The sequence below is a fragment of the Phoca vitulina genome, unplaced genomic scaffold (assembly GCF_004348235.1).
Source record: "Phoca vitulina isolate PV1807 unplaced genomic scaffold, GSC_HSeal_1.0 scaffold16, whole genome shotgun sequence".
In the NCBI taxonomy this organism is placed as follows: domain Eukaryota; kingdom Metazoa; phylum Chordata; class Mammalia; order Carnivora; family Phocidae; genus Phoca; species Phoca vitulina.
In genome coordinates this window covers 31,155,949-31,162,191 of record NW_022589719.1, presented here as the reverse complement: position 1 = coordinate 31,162,191, position 6,243 = coordinate 31,155,949, and the positions used below count along the sequence as shown (strand labels likewise).

At 43.3% G+C, this 6,243-nt stretch overlaps 1 pseudogene; it reads right to left on the bottom strand.

Moving 5' to 3' along the window:
* Positions 1–5,316: 5,316 nt before the first annotated feature.
* LOC116638714 lies at positions 5,317–5,846 on the bottom strand (annotated as a pseudogene).
* Positions 5,847–6,243: the final 397 nt, after the last annotated feature.

Genomic DNA, 6,243 nt, shown 5'->3' with positions numbered 1-6,243 from the left:
TGCCTGGGTGGCTCAGTTGGTTAAGCGACTGCCTTCAGCTCAGGTCATGATCCTGGAGTCCCTAGATGGAGTCCCGCATCGGGCTCCCTGCTCGGCAGGGAGCCTGCTTCTCCCTCTGACCCTCCCCCCTCTCATGTGCTCTCTCTCTCTCATTCTCTCTGTCTCAAATAAATAAATAAAATCTTTAAAAAAAAAAAAACTAGGTGGGGAGATTATTGGGGATCATCCATCAGAGAGGCAGCCTACCATCCTCGATCAGAACCAGCACTTTCTTGGATCCCTTCTTTTTCCTTTTGTCACCAGCATAGCAGGTAGCTAGCTCTCTTCGGGGAGGTCATTTTTCAGAAGGAAACTGTTTTGGCCCCCTTAGTAGCAATGACAATACCCCCAGCAATGATCTGGTGGGTTTGGGGTTGCGGCAAGGTCCCTGGCTAGACTCATAGCCCCAAGTTAGCCTTGCAGCAAACACAATGCAGACACTCCCTCCTCAGAATGACCTTTGAAGTGATGCATGGACAGTCAGTGCTGAGATAGCAAGTATGTGCAGGCCAAGAGTCTTCTATGGTTTGAAAAATAATCACTCACTGGAGGACTAAAGTTTAAACTCAATTTAAACTCTTTTAGCTTCTGAGATTCACCTCTGTACTCAGTTGAATGATGGCTCCTTAAAAGATATGTCCACCCAGAACCTATGAATGTGACCTTATTTGGAAAAAGGATCTTTGCAGATGTAATTAAGTTAAGGATCTTAAGATGAGATCATTGTGGATTATCCAAGTGGACCCGAAATTTAATGACCAATAAGAGGAGGTCACCAATAATAGGAAGATAAGGTGCAGAGGAGAAGGCCATGTGGAGACGGAGGTAGAGATTGAAGTTAGGAAGCCCCAAGCCAAGGAACATCTGGAACCACCAGAAGCTGGAAGAGGCAAAGAAGGCTTCTCCCTGTGGCCTTCCAAAGGAGCATGGAAGCAGGGAAAACAGGGAGGAGGCTGTTGTAGTCATCCAGGTGAGTGATGATGGTAATCATAACCAGGGTGGTAGTGGGGAGGTCATAAGGAGAGATCACATTCAGAGTAGGCTTTGTAGATATAGCTGATGGGACATGCTCATGGATTGGATGTAGGGAAAGGGAGGAAGGAAGGATGATGCTGTGGGAGGGCGCCTGAGTAGTTGGTTGCTGGTAGTTCCAAAGAACAAGAAAGACTGGAAGAGGAGCAGTTTGGATTGTGTGGGGACAAGATCGGGAGCCCTCTCTTGGCAATGTTAATCTGAGATGCCTATTTGTCATCCAACTAAATAAAAAGGAGTTTAGAGATCAGGGTAATGTTCAAGACTGGGTATATAAATTTGGAAGCCAGCAATGTAAAAATGGATGAGTAGACAATGGGGACTGGACAAGGTGACCTCTGAGGGCCCTTGTAGCTGTGACTCTATGAGGACTTCCTTTTCTTCTGCCCCCACTCTCTCAGCCTGGCACTCCTTCCTTCATCACCCTGGCATGCCCAGAATCTGCCCCTGTCTTTTCTCTTTAGATGTTTTTTTTTTTTTTTCCCTCTAGGAAGCCTCCTATGATCTTCCAAGATAAAAATGACCCCCTTTTCCTCAGACTCCTTATCCACCCATCTATCATTTTCTTCCTTGTGTGATTGTGCCTTCCTATCTTTTTGTCTCCCTCAATGGCAGCAACCAGGCCGGCACGTCATGAGCACTTTTTTCTTTTTTAAAGATTTTATTTTTAAGTAATCTCTACACCTTATGTGGGGCTCACACCCACAGCCCCAAGATCAAGGGTCGCATGTTCTACAGTCAGGTGCCCCAACGTCATGAATACTGTTAAATGGCCCATGCATTGGGAGGCAGTAAAGCATGATGGTTAGAGAACTTGAGCTCCAATGCCAGACGGGATAGGATTCATGTCCCAGCTCCACTACTTCCTGGCTCAACATCTTCAAGCCTCCATTTGTCATCTGAAAAATGGGAATTGAAAAATGTACCACATTTACCACTCACTGTATATGTGTGTATGTATACATATTCATATATACATGTATATATAATATCTTATATATTATGGAAAAGCATATGTTCACCTAAAGATATGAGCAAGAATGTTTCCATCAGCGATATTCCAGAAAACTGGAAACAACTCAAATGCCCCATCAGCAGTAGAATGAATAAATTGCGGAATGTTTTACACAAGGTAATGCTACAAGGGTGAATAAACTACAACTGTCTAGAACAATACGAATAAACCTCACAAACATAATGTTGGGCTATAGAAGCCAGACCCCAAAGAGAAGACAATCTGTATGATCCATTTATATAAAGTTCAAAAGTAGGAAAAAAAGTAATCCATGCTGTTAAGAGTCAAGGCAGTGGTTACATTTGGAGGATAGCACTTGGAAGGGGAGATGAAAGGCCTTCTTGGGTGCTGATAATGTTCTATGTCTTGATCTTTGTTTTGGTTCACTGTATGAAATGAATTCACTGTATGAAACTTCACTAAGCTGTATGTGTATGATCTGTGCTCTTCTTCATTATGTCCGGTAGACTTCAATAAAAAGAGGCTAAATGTAAGGAGCATATCACAGTCTCTGGCACATAGTAAGTACTCAATAAATGTTAGTTATCATGAAGGAACGAATGAAAGAACCCTCACCTTGCCTTCCAGTGAAATACATTAGCAATCAGAACCATGGACAGGTCAGAGTCTGCTCTCAAGGAAAGCCGAAGGAAAAGCAAGTGATCTTAGGTCAGCTACCAAGGATTGGAAGCAGGTGAGAATCTGAGACCTTTGCTCTTGGACTAGTGGTTCAGTGCCTTTTGGGGGCATCCTACAATGCAGAAAGGAGACTATTCCTAGGGGACTGTGGGTATCTGTGTGTGTGCTCATGCAGAATTTCATTCTATTTTAAAAGGTCTGCAGCCTCTTGTTTTTCTAAGCGAGTGAATACTGAAATCTCCCTGGAGAGTCCATTCCTGGATCTAGCATACCCAATGGCTTGCTCAGGCTCTGCAGGCTTTGCTCACTGTCTTGGGCTTATGTTTACCTGGTTAGGGGAGACAGGGAAGAGACCTAGGTAGGGCAAAGATAACCTGTGACAGAGATCTTTCAGTCATGCCCAGGCTCTAGGAAGAAAGGCATATTTTGTTATTGATTTAATGCTTTATTTGATAGTGAGTTCCCTGTTACTAGGAATATCCACACAGAGGCTGTACAACTACCTGTCAGGATATTGCAAGGAGGACTCCTGCAAAATAAAAAACTTACCTAGGTGACTGCCAAGGGCATCCCAAGCCTAAAATTCTCTTATTTAATTCAACACAACATTTCCTTGAAGTCATGAACTGCTTCTCTATGCATTGCCCCCTCCCATCAGTACTTTTCTTTTTTCCTAAAAATTAAAACATTTCATGCTCAGTAGGAACTTTGAAAAGTGGGGGGGGGGGAGGGGCATTATCCATACCATTGAATATTACTCAGCAATAAAAAGGAATGAACTAAGGATAACACTTAACAACTTTGATGGGTCTCAAGGGCATTATGCTGAATGAAAAAAGCCAATCTCACAAGGCCACATACTGCATGATTCCACTTATGGAACATTCTCAAAATAATGAAATTATAGAGATGGAGCACAGATTAGTGGTTGCAGAGGGTTAGGGATGGTCGGGGAGGAGATGGGTGTGGCTATAAAGGGTTGCATCTTAGAGGTGATGGAACAATTCTGTATCTTGCATGTGGTGATTACATAAATTTACACACCTCATAAAATGATTCTGAACTATACACACACTTTATAGCAATGACATTTTTCTGGTTTTAATATTGTACTAGGTCATGTAAGATGTAACCATTGAGGACAATGGATGAAGTGTATAGGACTTCTTTGTACTGCCTTTGCAACTTCTTGTGAATCTATAATTATTTATAAAAATAAATAAAATAAAATTAATTAATAAAAAAGTTTTTAGAGCATAGCAAAGCTCACTGTTAACATTTTAGCATATTTCCTATGAATTATTTTCTTCACACAGTTAGGGTCATATTGTACATAAATTTCGTATCCTGAAATTTTTTTCTTAATAGAACAGCATAGGCATTAAAAAAAAAGAACAGCATAGGCATTTCCTATGTCATTAACTACTCTGCAACACAATCGCTGTAATAGTTATGCTCATCAATTGGAAAAATGGATAAATAAACTGCAGTACATTCACACAATAGAATATTATTCAGTGATCACAAGGAACAAACTGCACCAATATGGATAAATCTCAAAAACATTACACTGAGTTGAAGAAGCTTTACACAAAATAGTATACACTATATGCTTTCATTTATATAAAGTTTTAAAACAAGCAAATAATCTATGATGGATAAAAATTAGGATAGTGGTAACCTCTGGGGGTGGTGGTGGTGGTGGTGGGAGCGAGGGCAGGGATTGACTGGGAAGGGGTTTGAGGGAAGTTTCTGGTGTGTTGGCAATGTTCCATATCTTGATAGGGATTTGGGTTACACAGGTATACATATTTGTTAAAACGTAGCAAATGTACACTTGAGATTTAGGCATTTCATTTCATGTAAATTTTATCTCAAAAGAAAAAGTTCATAAATCAATATGATTCCTATTTAATGAAGTACATGCTGCAGTATTTACAGGAAGCATACTGATGTCTGCAACTTCTTTGAAATTCTCAAAAATAATGGATTGATGGATGGCAAGAAGGATGGGTAGATGAATGGGTATGTGATGAAGCAAGTAGAGTTGAATCAGAATGATAGTCTAGGGAGGTAGGTGTATAACTTTTATATATATTTGAAGATTTTCATGATATATATTTTTGAATTTAGACAAAAACCACTTGGAATCCTTGGTACAAACGCAGAGGGCCCCTGGCCTCCTGGCAATGTGACTCCCTGGGCTGGGTCTGGGACCTAGTGTCTAGATCATGTTCTTTGGAGGATCCTTGACACACTTGAGCCTCTAAAGGCTCCCAGTTATGTCCAAACACAAAGCCTTTCCAAGGATCAGTCTTCTAAAGGGGTCTCTCCAGAGTTTCTCTCACCTCCTTGCTGGGGTTCTCTGCTTCTGTCCTATGGCAGACACCACCAGCCGAAATCAACTCTCTTTACTAAATTCACAAAGGCCTCCAAGGTCTAAGCTGAGCTCAGAAGGATTCTTTTTTTTTGGGGGGGGGGGGGGGGAGGAATGAAACATTTTAATCTGATGGTAGCACATAATACTGAACAGAGAGCGCTCCCAGTTCCCCTCCAGATTATACAGAAGTTCTCAAAAATAACTGGATTTGCTAGAACCTGGCCCCCTGCCCATGAGAGGGAGAGGGAATGGAGTGGGCAAAGCACTGAGGTCTGCTCTCTTGTTGCTCATAGATCCAGTTCTGAGCACAGCTCTTCTAATCCACCAGCTCTTCAGGCCAAAATCACAAGCCAATCTCCTTCTCTGCACTCTATATGGAATCGCTGCCATGGGTAATGTTCCTGACAACTTGGATGCAAAAGTCCCCATGGATGGTCCCAGGCTTGAAGTATGAAGGGTTGGTCTCCCAGAGCATCACTTGGCCTGTCTTCACCACATTCAGCCCCTCCCAGGCCATGGCAACCACAGGCCCTGATTGCAAGTACTTCACCACGCCAGCAAAGAAAGGTCGGTCCTTCAGGTCAATGTAGTGTTCCTTGAGAAGGTCTTCTGAAGCCTGAATTAATTTCATAGCAATGAGGAGGAATCCCTTTTGCTCAAAACGCTTGATGATCTCTCCCAAGAGGCTGCACTGGATCCCATCAGGCTTGAGGCAATGAAGGTGTGTTCACTGTTGGCCATGGACCTGGGGATAGACAGCCCACCAGCTGCTCGGGTTGCAACTCCATCTGGGGCTGCCGGCAGTGCTGCCTGGCACTGGAGGAGCCCAGAAGGATTCTAAGGCCTCTTTGAGCAGACCTAGCCCAACACATTGCATCCCTGAGCTCTACAAGGCTCCCGCTTGGGTAGTCACAGGGTTTCACAGCCTTGCAGAGAACCCAGACACCCAACACTCAAAGAAGGAGAGAAAACCGGCCAATCAAATGATAGTTTCCCTTAGGAAATCCCCCTGCTCCTACCCCCAGGGCTGCCCCTCTGTACCAGTCAGTTTTCCCTGTGGCCCCACCAGGCCAGTCTCTGGCCTTCAGCCTCCCCCAGCCGAGGGCTGAGGACCATCACCTGGCTCTGGTAATTGACC